Source organism: Triturus cristatus, chromosome 9, assembly GCF_964204655.1.
Source record: "Triturus cristatus chromosome 9, aTriCri1.1, whole genome shotgun sequence".
Taxonomy (NCBI): Eukaryota; Metazoa; Chordata; class Amphibia; order Caudata; family Salamandridae; genus Triturus; species Triturus cristatus.
In genome coordinates, this window is record NC_140592.1 from 275027824 (window position 1) to 275042002 (window position 14179).

At 41.9% G+C, this 14179-nt stretch overlaps 1 protein-coding gene across 10 annotated transcripts in view; it reads left to right on the top strand.

Moving 5' to 3' along the window:
* The first annotated feature begins 1856 nt into the window (after positions 1 to 1856).
* The window catches only part of FOXP1 (forkhead box P1), a 1129017-nt gene continuing 1116694 nt past the window's right edge, over positions 1857 to 14179 (top strand). For 2 of the 10 annotated variants that reach the window (XM_085624906.1, XM_085624905.1), the window contains exon 1: positions 1857 to 1938. The gene's annotated coding sequence lies outside the window, so the exon portion shown is untranslated. The remainder of the gene's footprint in view (positions 1939 to 14179) is intronic. The other 8 variants (XM_085624913.1, XM_085624911.1, XM_085624917.1 and 5 more) reach the window with 6 other exon arrangements.

A 14179-nucleotide genomic window follows, 5' to 3' on the forward strand; every position in this document is an offset into this window, starting at 1 on the left:
TCATGCCCCTCCCCCCATCCAGATAGAACTTGATTGGCTCCTCTTGCTGGCCAGTATCATCTTCAAAACCAGCTGCATGATTTAACAAGCATTGGCATAGCCGATAGGTCTCGCCTTTGGGACCTTATAAGTATTTAGCCATGCAACAGTTGTATAACTAAATACTTAGAAGGTCCCAAAAGCGTGCGGCCGCGAAAGTGAAAGTGATCGCGATCACACATCAAAGCGGCCGTGCGGCTGCGAAAGTGAAAGCAATTGCGGTAAAGCGCGCGCGCCCGCGCACACGCACTGTAGCTCTAGGCTGGCCTGGTAGCACTTTTTGGAGCCCTCTCAATAAGTCTCGCCAGACCAGCGCATGCGCTGGGTCAGGCGAGACCTAAAAAGGCCATCACAAACAGAGGTGGTGAGCTTGTCTTGCAGACAGGCTCACCATCACTGGTGATTTTTGGCACACTTACAGACAGAACACTATCAGAGTGCAGACTAAAGAACTTTAAAAAAAACAACTACGGCAGCAGGCCTTTCCCATCTATGCACCAACGATCAGGAACAATGTCCTGTACCCATCAAGAGTGCCGCAATATGCTTCTCCAATTAAGGAATTAGTTTGCTGCACCTCTTTTAATGAACACTGTATCACTATGCATTAACCATCCTCGTTGCATCTTCCTCTCCTATCACTCACCGACTTTATGCCTGTTTTTGATCCTGTAAAGTACTCCACTGTCTTTTGGCTAGGTTCATGCTATAGAAATATCACATATATTCCTACATCGGTTTGTGGCAACCTCTATGAAACAGAGTGCAGTGTCTACAACACATACATATATATACCCCACTGATTAGCGTAATTCAAACCCTCAAATATAATAATGATTTATTGTATGTTGCACAAAAACATCACATATGAGTGTGTTTATAATCAGGGCTTGGACTATGCAAAAGAAAATGTATACACTCATAAAATGTCATTGTCAAACAGAACATCAACATAGAATAATTCCATTGATGAGGTATAGTCTAGAATGTGTGTAGACCGAAAGATAATCGTGGTCCATAGGAGGTGTAATTAGTGTGTGCAACGTAGTCTGGTAAGGGCTAGGGGGTGGGGGGGGGGCATAAGAAACTGGTACCCCCCCCCAACACCACTCTTCACTATCCTGAAGAAAAAGCTAGTAGCAGGAGAACCTTTTATTCTGCATGTGATATGCCACATTTCATCCTTGCAGTGGTTTAGTAAGGGTTTTTAAAAGCCCTGGACTGTGAATATTCTCAGCTTGAATTTCAGGAAGAATGAAATATTCAATTCACTGTAAACAAACATAAATGGTCTAAAAACAATATTGCTTGTTAATTGGTACATTGAAGTAAATCTTTTGAAACTAGTGTTCTTTTTTACCTGTCTTTTTACAAAAAATATGTTTCCCACCTTTTTTTCCAAAGGGTGCTGATTAGCATGAATGCGTCTGAATGTGTGAGCTTTATTTATCACGGTCTTAATTATTTCAGTGTTCTTTTTTTTGCTAAAGGCGAGAAACGTGTTTTTTTTCTGAAGAGGGCTGTTATATAACCACGAAGAGCATCGTGAGCTATGAACACAGTTGTTTCCAATAACAACACAGGCCATACACCCTGTGAGGGACATGACAGGTAAAATGCACAAAACGTTTGAGTTGAAACAGTCACTCCTTTTCGGAGTGTTTGTGTTTACGCCAAGGGACCTCTTCCTGCACATTTAATCTGCCGTGAGGCAGTGGCTTTTGTTTTGTTTAGACCGCATACCTCCAGTCCCCTTTCACGCTGGGAATGCTCTGCAGGCTGGGATAGTCAAACAAAGTGCTTCACTGTTTTCAAACTCTCCGCGGTCTTTTCTTCTCGAGGAAAAATTGCATCTGTGCGGTTCCATCACTCTGCAGCTCCTGCGCCTTGCATTTACAGGTACGTCGACAATAATTTTTCATTTTCACTTTTTGCCTTTGTCTTTTTATAAATTTGACGAGTGCTGATAAATGCTTTAGAACATCTGTGTATGAAATCACAGTCGTTCTCGGTCCATTGAAACAGAGCGAGCACGCATGGTCGGGTATCCTTTCACCCTGACTAGAAACAGCGAAAAAGTTAGGTTGCACTTGCAAAACAGGCGTTGCATTGAAAAATAATTGTATAGCCAGCGTTGTGATTGATTCTTTGTTGAAACTAATCCTGTTTTACGAGTGGCATGTTATAATGCACCCATTGTTTCATAAAAATCTCAAAATAGTGTACACACACTCGAGAATATAACATTATCGCAGAAATAGAGGTCTTAGTTGTCGTCCGAGAAGGGTCGCCCTCCTGGAATGTGGGCTCCTTAATAGGAAGGCGTTTTTTCCTCTACTGGGAGACAGAAATTGTTTTTTTATTGATATTAACAGCACACTAGAGATATTCGCCACGGCGCAGAGAGCAGCATGGCCGCTGAGTGGGAAACCTGATCCAGCAGGAGGGAGAGGGCACGAGACGTTCGAGTGGGGGAGAGCCTTGACGAGTCTGCATTCCGGTCTTTGTCACTCCCTGGCCGCCGTAGCTTCAATCTGCGGGTACCTAGTGACGCAGATGCTGAATTTTAATTACGCTTCACACGGAAGTGAGCGAATGACTTAAAACTGAATGGATGAACATTCCTTCTGTGTTCACATATCCCTATTAGAATGAGAAAACGTAGCAAGTGGATATAAAATAATAGTGCCACAGTACAGTATTGTGTTCAGAGTTGTTCGCAGTGTGAGCTGCCTATGTCACTCACTTGACCTTTCTTGCCTTGTTTGTTTAAGAAGGGTGTAGGGTATCAGTTTGCTGAACTTCTGCAACCTTATTAGCATATGCCATTTCATTGGTCTGCTGAGGGGCAAATTAGGGTACAGGACTGGCAGAACTTGTCAAAAACGGGGACACTAGCCCACGTTCCTATTCTGCAATAGCACATTTACAAATACCTTGTCTAATTACTAACAAGTTAAATTTCCACGTGTGTTTTTTTTTTTACCATAGAAAATAACATTCTTTATACCAGAAATAGCTCGGTCAAAGTACCTTGTGTGACGGGGTCTTTTGTGTTTTTAATTTTTGATTGATGTGGATGGCAGTTTTCAGTTAAAAACACAGACTGGGGCTTTAACTTAACATAACAATAGCTATTTGCATTTCCTTTATCATTTGTGGGGACTGAGGTGGATTTGATTATAAGAACATATTCCTCATCTAGAGTGTTAACATTTCAAGCAGTTTAATATTCATGAATAAACCAAATGTTTATAGAGTGGGCCAGACACCGTGTGAGTGCAAGGAATGCACAAAATCGTTTGCAAATAGAGATAATCCCAGCCCCCTGATATATCTTCGTAAAACAATTGTTGTCCAGAGATTTCCAATTTTTACTTGTGTTTTTAGATCATTAGAGAAGTTATTTAGCTTTGGTAGACATTGCTGATTCAGGCTGGATTTTTCTGGACAACATTTTTAAATATGGCAGATGTGTTGCAATGATGATGTAATATTTCAAGAACCATGAGACCTGCAGACATCATTTTGGTGTCAAAGCATAGGTTTTGGCGGTCAAGTAGTCTTAGGGGACAGCAAATAACACCTCAGAGCAAGCCTTCCTCCATTTTCCAAAATAGCGGCTATAATAGAGGAAGAAGAGACACATATAGAAATGCACAGTGGTTCTGACAGGGGTTCCGGCTTGTATAAGTGATGGAGAAGAAACCCCTCTAATGTTGATTAATAAGGCAGCCCACTGGATGAGTAGAAACGCAGGATTCAACATTATTAATCACAAGCATATTCTAATGGTCAGAAGGGTGTCCTGGATGGGCAAGTCCAGGAAATGTTTTCCAGGGGACTGCGTGATCGTGAATTTAAGGCACTCTGAGCTTGTACATAACCTGCTCACGCTAAGTAAGGGGTTTCATCATGATGAGGGTGGCTCCAACATTAAAATGCTACCCCTGGGCTTCTTTTATAGGCATACGATTAACCCGAACAACAGTGGTGAACACAAGGGCCATATGGTGGGAAGTTATGGGGGTGGTTCAACAATCTCAGTATGGAATCGGTATGCTTCACTTAAGAATGTGAGGCATCTAAATGATATTGATTGACTGGATAGGCCGGGGGTAAATAGGGGCGGCCATGGTGTGGGGAGTCATCTTTCTAACACAGACTTGGGAGGAACCGCTAGGGCAAATCCAAATGAGGACACCTCAAGTCCATCATATTTAGAGCTTTTGGGACCTGGCACGCAAGAGCATAGTTACCCACTCACAGAACCCCACAGTCCCCTACTTTGCCTTACACCAGATATTCCAGACGACCATAGCCTGAGGGATTTTAAGATAATATCCTGGAATATAGCAGGCTTAGGTACTAAATTTAAAAATGAGGATTGGCTAGTTTACATTAAAAATTTTCAGGTTATCCGTCTACAAAATATGTCTAAGTATTTTCAGTGATCATAACCTTCAAGTCATGTCCCTCGTGGAGGTAAATCCCTACAAGAATCCACAGAGAGTGGGGGGGGTGGTATGTGCTATAGATCAAGGGAGGAGGCTCAGATGGTCACAGACTAACGGCGAAGCTTCTTACAGAGCATTAGCTGAAAATGGCCAACAGCTTATCGCGGACTGTCTAAACCCAAATGTGGAGGGTATTGAACTGGTCATGACATTCGAGGGTATTGCCCATCTAATTGATGGTTTGCTTAGGGCCAAAACATACAAAGCAAAGAACGAGTGACCCAAGGTGGTTTGACCAAAAGTGCTCCCGCGCCCTGAGAGAGCTGAAATTAGCATTAAAATCCTCCCCAAGAGATAAGAGGAGGGTGACCCTATGTAGGGCAAATTATAAATCGGCAGTAAAATGCCGTAAAACTAGTTTGCAGCAGCAGGCTTGGGAGGACTTAAGGGAAGCGATAGAGCTAAATAACACAACTGCTTTCTGGAAAGTTATAAATGACTCTTGCTTCCAAGAGGCAAATAAATCAAGGGTAGCTAATCACATCCTGACAGAATCATGGTATGAGCATTTCCATGGGCTTTACAATCACTGCCTGAATGAGGCCCAGACGGAAGCAGAAGGGGGGGAGCAGTCTATCAACCAGATAAGTTTCACCCTGGGGGAGATCAAGGTAGCACTTGAAGGACTGACTCGAAATAAGGCACTGGACCCTGATGGGATTCCTCCTGATCTTTTCTTGTGCCAGGTAGATCTTTGGGCACCAATCCTGACCAGAGTCATTAATGCAGCAGTAGACACAGGTATGCCACCATAATCGTTCCCATTTTCAAAAAAGGCTATAAGGACAGCCCACTTTGCTACCGGCCCATTTCCCTAATTGATGTGTCAGCGAAAGTTCTAGGGAGGGCTATCCTCAGCCGGTTAATGGACTGGGCGGAGGATTGACAGATTATCACTGACACCCAATATGGTTTTAGGCCGGGAAAGTCAACCACTGATCAATGTCTTAACCTTTATTTACTGGTAGCCAAGTACACCATTGCCAGCCAAGAAACTGTGTACTTGGCTTTCATGGACTTGACGGCGGATTTTGACCTAGTCAACCGTAGGAAATTATGGGCAATTATGGGAGGTCTTGGTGTGGACCCTGGACTTATTAACATTCTAAAGGTATTGCACCAGAACACCACTGCTAGTGTCAGATACAATCAGGAGGGAAGTACCACCGACCCTTTTCCATGTTCAAGTGGGGTGAGACAGGGATGTATTCTGGCCCCATTTCTGTTCACCCTGTACATAAATGGCTTGGATCAGGCACTTAGCACTTTAATGGTTGATACCCCGCGGATTGGCTCAAGAGGGATCCCCGTCCTGCTTTGTGCGAACGACGCAGTTCTCCTCGCGCGGACATCCAAAGGGCTCCAGGGTTTGATAGACGACTTTGTTTCCTTTATGGAGAACCTAGATCTGTCTCCCAATTTAACTAAGTCATACATCATGGAAGTAGGGAAAAAACCGAGTAAAAACTTTGTTTACTCGATTGGTTCCCATCACCTGGGAAAGGTGCACTCCTTTTCTTATTTGGGGATATTATTTGACAGTCGTCTTAATTTTAAGGCCCTTGTAGAAGAGAAATGCCGCACATTAGTGAGCTGCTCTGGGTCGATCATGAACTTTGCACGAAGGTTGGGCCGTTGGGCCCCGGAGCAAATACTGAAATTATATAGCTCTAAATGTTGTGCCAAAATTCTTTATGGAAGCGAGGTATGGGGTTTTATTGACACGCAGCATCTGCAGACCGAGGAAAACAAGTACCTTCGGCACCTACTGAAAGTGCCTCAGAGCACACCGTCCCACATCATTCACGAAGAACTGGGTGTCAGTTATGTCAGAGATAGGCTGAAAGCCAAACCCCTAACCTGTTGGGCCAAAATATGGGCAAATACAGAGGCCTCATTTATTAAGCAGATTATAACAGACTGCCTTGCCCGCGACCGGGGACTGAACATCCCATGGCTTAAGTATGTAAAGGAGACTTTAGAAGCCATAGGATGCGCAGATCTTTTTGATAACCCCACTAAAATGTCAGTGCATGACAAGACCTTGGTGCAAGCCCGGTTCCAGAAGCATGTTATATCATGCAGGGAAGATAGGGAACTGGTTAAACAGTCAGTTAGAGAACACCTCCTGACTAAATCATGTCTGGGTATCGAGCCCTATTTATCTTATTTCCATAATGCCCATGATAGATTTATAATGACACGGTTTAGGCTCAATCTATTGCACCACATATTAGCTGATCCGGCAGGATACACAACGTCCATAGAGTTGAAGGGTCCGTGTGGCTGCGACCATCGGTCTCCTCAGGATACCCTTCACTTTGTTTTATTATGCCCTTGTTATTCACTACCTAGGAGTTTGTTTTTAAAAAGTATTCTAAAGACTTCTAGATTTAAACATACAAAGGTGGCCCTGTTATTTTTTAAAATTGTCTGCAGACACACTAACCCTGTTCTGCACTGTAAACTTTTTAAGGGCAGCCATCCGACTCAGAAACACAAGAGGTACCAGACGAACAAATGTGGCTCGTAATACCAGTTTCTAAAAGGCACAAAAAAAAAATGAATGAATTTGAAGAGGGGAAGGTTTTTTTTTTTTAATTGTGATGGGAGCGAATATATATCACTTCTAAGCTGTCAAACTATTATGTTCCTCTCTTAATTTTGATGTTTTTTATATGTACCTTTGTAGCCCTTGATGTTAGCCTCTCATTGGTCTTTAATATGAATTTCATGTGATAAGAGGTACCCACTCATCGAAGGATCGAATATGTATAATTTTAAGCTGTTGATTGTTTTGTTTTTATATTATGATGTATTTGATCTGCACTTTTATGGTATTTTTTTTATACCGAATAAAGTATTATTATTATTATTATTATTATTATTATTATTATTATTATTATTATTATTATGTATAAACCAAGCAATGTTTATGATCTGAATATGAAAACAAAATATTGTTTATCACTTCTGGTTTAGACACATATTTGCAGAATGTTGAAAATTTGAGAAGAGCAAATCAACAGGGACATCTTTTTGTAGCACAGGTTTTGCAAGTACATATACGTGTAAGTTCTGTGGGTAGAGAGGCTTTAGAAATTTCAAAGGTTTTAGCACCCCATCTATATCTTTCCAACCAAATTCACACGGATCTTTAGCTACATAGGCATGATCCAAAAGATTTATACATCTCCTGATCAAGTAGAACACTCTTTTAATTTGGCCACGCACAGAATATGACGTCGGTGGAAGGTCACTTAGCAGGACCGATCTCTTGAACTCACTTACTGAAGATTGTCAAATGTGTGACAGTCAGAACTCGTTTTCCACACATGCACAAGGTATTTTTCTAGGTCTTAAAAGTCACATTCTTCTTCTGTCTCTGTAAATACTTTTAGAAACTTCACGTGTTCAGCAGTTAAAGCTTCAAGCTTTGTTCCAATTTTGCTCATAGTGTCATCACCAGTATGAATATGTGCCTTGATAAGAACACTGGGCATCTCTGGGTTAAGTTTCTTGTAAAGAATATGAAGTGGGATTAAGTGTCTTTTGTTGCTTGTTCCATAACGTTTCCATAACTCTGACAATCCTTGACTTATGAACATTGCAACAAATCTAAATAGCCCAATAATAACATCTGTAACATTTGACAGTACAATGACTCGATTGGAACCATTTCGAACAGTCCACTCAACATATGGCACAACACAAAGGTCAACTTCCTCCAATTTGCTGTTAAGTTCTTGAACAATATGGCCCAATCCTTTGGAATATATCGCTGCAGGGTCCAACTCCTCATTGACAATCATTCCACTTGCAAAAATTGGAAATTCAGTGAACATCAGCGATGTTTTGGCAAGTTAACAACTCCAAGGTCATCTTGTTTGACGTTGATGACCAGAATGTATCAAGTTGCACAGGTATAGATGTTGAATTTTTGATGCAGGCAAGGTCAATTGGTCCACTTGTAGACATTCGTCTGATTCTCTCACATTCTTTGACAGATTGTTCAAGATAACAGTCAAAGAAAATGTGCAGTTCTTGCAAGGTGCACATTGACTTTGATATCTGTAGAACCGTTTGAACGACCTCTCCGAAGTTTTGCAAGGTTGAAATCTTGACCATTCGCAATTGTGACATATAGTCCACAACAACAGCAGTTTTCAATGAGGACACCTTTTTGAATTGAAATTCTTCAGGTGAAAGTTTTATGTTAGCTCCTGTATGAGTTGTGCTTCACTAGTTTGGTTGCAGCATCTCCATCAAATAATGCGTTAGTTGGAAGAAGGTCATGCAACAGAATGTCTTTGATAAATTCCCCCCTTTCCTTTGCTACATCCTTCTCTCTATGTGCTTGCGAACGTTGTTTTTTTGTAACCTGTTTCGTAGTGGTTGGTTGGACGAATCTTTAACTATGGCAATTCAAGCATGGAAGTTTAGCTTTAGTGATTAAGTCGACCAGCTTTTTCTCTTTCAATACAATTCTCTCCTGCTTCAGTTCTGCATATAGTTCCGATCTATATTTCAAGACATCTAGTAGATGTGTCTTTATATCATTATCCACATATTGTTCGGCCACAGAGTTATGTTTTCACACAGGCTTGGTCCTTTTTAAAAGGGTTTGCTTGAAGTTGCATTACATTAAGAAGGCTGTCAAACATGTTTATTAAAACGTTCCCCTCTCTTTCCCACAAGTTTGTGGTAAGGAACAGTTTCATGATGGTCCATTAATTTTTAATTTGTCGCCTCTCTAAAAGCATTGCAAATACAAAGGACTTTATGCTAAACTAGCTGCCATTGAGTAACATATTCACTTTTACAAGTCTGACCAACAATTACCTTGGAGCTTTTCTGTGATCTCTGGATCATCTATTCCAGTTTCATATCCGGAGCCACAGCATTGAACTCTCTATCTTTCACCACAAAATGTCTTTGGATACATTTTCTGTAGAGGTATTGTTTTTTCTACCTCTAGCTTCTTCACTCTTTCCAAATATCAGGACCCTTATCTCAGTTAGTTTATGCAGTCAAATTCGCAAAACACAGTAATGAGTGACTCTGCAGTCTTCACCTTGAGCTCCCAATCACCTTCCCGATCAGCACATACCAAGTTGTTCACTAGAGCTATTATGTGTAAAACATGTCCCCAGTACTTGCAAAGCTCAGATTTTTCTTACATTCTTTGACAAACTCTATGAACTTGGTTTTCATGTGTTCTGATATTGAACTGAGTGTACTGAACATTAGTTGGCTTTGCATTCTGTCTTTTTTTGTTTTTGTTTTTGTTTTGTATAGTGTGAACTAGACCCGAGGATCTCAGGTGTCAGAGCGTTTTACAGGAGCACCAGTTTTGTTACAGATGAACACATTGATTTTTGTTAGGTACGGGGAGATTAAGTGATTTGCCCAGAATCAAAAGATGTTGAGAGTCGTTGCCGAGACTAGAACCCGGTTCCCCAGCTTCGAGGTTGACTGTGCTAGCCGTAAGGCTTCATCCTCTCCCCTGAAGTGCGCCCTTTGCCTTGTTCACTTCTGAGATAAAATATGCAAAACCTAATTTGTCATTCTTGTTCCAGAAAGCATTCCAATGCAATGTTTCTATAGCCTCAGATACTGAGTGGACAGTTTTTCTACTAAAGATTTCAGCCTCGATAAGTGCATTGTCTATGCCACATCCACTGAGATAACTTCTTGCACACCACAACGCAACTTTTGTTATGTGAAAATGCCCATTATTGGATAAAGATCATCAAATTCTTCTGGATTGCTCATAAAAATGTCAGCTATAATACGGAAAACCCCTTCATCACAGAAAATTTGTAGGATAGACTGGTCCTCAAGCTGATTGGAAATTGTTTAGAGCTGTGTATACTGTGACGTAGTTTGTGACTGGAGATGGTATTACTGGTAAAAACCCATCCTTTTTTAGTGGGAGGGTATTCTGGGAGGTCAGAGTATGAATTCCAGCCCACGGAGGAACTGGCTTTACTTCAGCCTTCTGTCCACACCTAATAAGCGATATGATAAATTCAGTTAAATCAGCTTTGGGGCCTGCAGCAGCAGGTAAAAGAAGATCCATGTCCTCAACCACTTTGAAACTTTCTGGTAGACTGTGATGTGTTGATTGCTTGTAGTGATTTTGCACAGTTTGGCAGTTAGTTTATAAGTTTGCAGCTTCGTTTGTTTATGCCTACAGCTGACACAGCCTGTTTTCCAGCATCTACTTCAATGGTCCAGTCTTGAAAAAGGACCATGGCGATATCATGTGTGCTGGATGTTCCAGACAAAAAAGAGCTGTCTTCAAAATCAGAATTATCAAGAGCAGCAATTGTAAATCCTTTCCTGGTAAAGGGACTTGAAAGTGGTGTTCTGTCGGATTTAGAAGATTTTACATCATGAGCTGCTAAAAATGTCCTGCTCCGTACTATGTCATTATAACTTGTTGATACTTAATCTTGGAAGAAACTAGCTGCAGATAAAAACATGTTTGCCTTTTGAGACTCACACACTCTGTATTTTGTTCTTTCATCAATTCCTTTGGCCCTTGTTCTGCCTAAATCACAGATAACACATTGAAGAGCCTCTGCTTTCTGATCAGTTGTGGGAGGTGGATGAGGGGTCTTCTAAGTAGATGGGCATTGAGTTTGGGTATCTTCGCTTTCTCAGAAGACTCTTGTTGTGATTCACTGGTTTCTGCTATTTTGTGACAACTTTTTTCCAGGATTTTTTCATTGTATATAACTTGTAGCACTTCACCCATCAGTTTCAATCTATTGTGAACTTCATCTTGTTGTATTTCTGCAGCATCTCAAATTCTCATCTGTCCAGCCAAAGTTGAAGATAGCTTTTCTTTCAGATTAGTTTGGCATATGACACATTTATCTTTGTTGAAGGCGTCCTCAGAGTTTGTAGTTAGCAGTACTTAGTCAGGAGGTAAAGATTCTCTACTACCACCTGCTTTGCTCATGTTTACAAATTTGAATCAACAGAAAACCTGGAAAAAACAATATTAAAATAAATGGCCAATATGATGGATAAAACACATCATTCTAGAGCTGCCATTTTGCAAAATGGCAGAAGGGTTTCTCTGAGGAGTTTTCTTCTGTCTCTGTACGACAACTTGACCCCCAAAACCTATGTTTTGACACCAGAATCAAGTTTATAGGTCTCCTGGTTCCTGAAATATTACATCATCACTGCAACACATCTGGCATTCAAAAAAATGTCATCCAAAAACATTCGGCCCGGATTAGCAATATCCACCCAAGCTAAATTGCTTCTCTAATGATACAAAAACACAAAATAAAAATGAAAATCTCTGGACAACTATTTTTTTATGGAGGTATATCAAGGGGGCCAGGACAAAGAATGGTAAGGCTTTCACGTCTGAGTTTCATGTTCTATCCTGGCCTCCTTCACTGAGGTTTGGCAGCCCAGCTCTAGAACATGAAAATCAGAAGTGAAAGCCTTTATCATTCTCCATTTACAAACGATTTTGCGCATTCCTTGCACTTACACGGTGCCCAGCCTACTCAGGTCACTAACAGAATATCAGAAAAAAATATATTGTTTGGAAAGAATATTGTGTCAAAAATATAGAGGACCAAACTATTGAGAAGGTAAGTGCAAATAGGTAGGTATAGATTTACTATTCTTAACTCCACATCTACGTACCTTGAAGATATGTATATATCCTCAAGGTACATATATGTGGAGCTATATATATAGTAAAACATTGCTTACCTATGAAAACTTACCATCACAATATGTTCGAGGCATGTGAGCTGTGATGCTGTGCTTAGCTGGCCATCTGGTGTTGGGTGTGGATGTTTGCACTTTGTTTTTCTTCTAAAAAGTCTTTCCAGTCAAGAGGTAGGTGACTCCTCCTTTCGATGATAGTGCGCATGGGCATCGACTCCATCTCCAGATTGTTTTTTTCCGCCATCAGGTTCAGAAGTGTATTGCTGAGCTCCGGTTCTGCACCGTTTCTCTGACCCCTTCGATGCGCAGTCCACTATCCTCGACGGTATTGTTATCGATTGCGGTTTTCCGTTCTTCGTGTATTGTCTCAACTCAAGACAACTTTGATCGGAAAATTTGTGGCAAGCCGTCGGGCCTACCAGTGCTGAAGGCACTAGCAGTCAATGGATCGGACTCCTTTCAAACTCTGCCCGGGTGTAGAGCTAAATTTCCATGCACCAACTTGCACAAAGTGTGCAACCTCTGCCTGTCCCCAGAACACAACGAGAAAGACTGCGACATGTGCCAATCGTTTCGATCGAAGACAACGCTTCTTGACCATCGGGCTCGGCCTCACAAGATGCAACATAAAAGCGGCTCCACACCGGACATCCTCGGTGAAGATTCTGACACAGAATATCACACTCAAGGAGCAGAGGAAGAAGAACTACATATCTCCATGTCCGTAGCCGACTCTGACATAGAAGAAGAGGACAGGTTACTCCGGCTCAACATACCGTGAGTAAAAATACGCCCTTGGGCCCTTCCTCTGCCTTCGGGCCAAGGTCGGCACCGACAAAAAGTTTTGGACGCCCCGCCCCAGGGCCGTCACTGAAACACAAAGATAAGCCTTCCGGCTCGGGATCCAGTCGGCCCCATATCAGTGCCCAACCAACACCTTCGGCACCGAAAGCCAAACCGAAACATCCCTCGGTACCGATCCCATCGGCATCGAAAACTACACCTTCGGCACCGAAAGCTTCGGAACCGAAACCTTCGACGCCAAAAACCGGCAGGTAAGGACAAAGACACTCCATCTAAATAGCCTTGGCCCGATGCCCCACATTAGGATCCGAAGCAGAACAAGCTGGTGATAAACCCAGAAACAAGACATTTCCATGCCACCCTTCAAAGAAACTGAAAATAGACCAGCCAGAGGATTACCACATTCCTCTCAAAAGTAAAAACTGGGGTTCTAACTTTTCTCCACCGTACATTCCACCCCCTTGCCATAATGATCCCAACTTTTTACACTCACAAATTCACCAACATCACCACTATCACCTGACCCACAGGATGTCGGGGATGGGGATGGGGATGAGGATCAATATAGGCCACAGGACACTGACACCTGGGAGGATTATATCACACTGACCCAAACACGGATAATGACCCTGATCTATATCCGTCCAGACCCTCGCCACCTGATGATAACATTGGATATATTAAGCTACTTAACAGGGCTGCTCAATATCACGGGGTGGACCTGCATAAGGAGTCATTAGAAGAGGACTTTCTATTTGAGACCCTAAGTTCCACTCAGAAAGCCACTCATACACTGCCAATTCTTAAAGGAATGTTAAGGTACGCAGATGAAATATTCAAAGATCCTTTGAGAGCAGGAATAGTTGCACCTAGGGTGGAAAAAAAGTATAAACCTGCACCTATTGACCCCACTTACATCAAAATTCAGTTGCCCTTAGACTCTCTTGTGGTTTCCAATGCTCGCAAGGGAGAGCTAACTCACAGACCACAGGTTAGGCCCCTCCTCCTGACAGGGAGTCTAAGCTAATTGATGCCTCAGGCAAAAGAGTAGCTTTCCAAGCGGCCAATCATTGGTGCATTGCTAATACACAAGCTTTGTTGACCTTGTACGATAG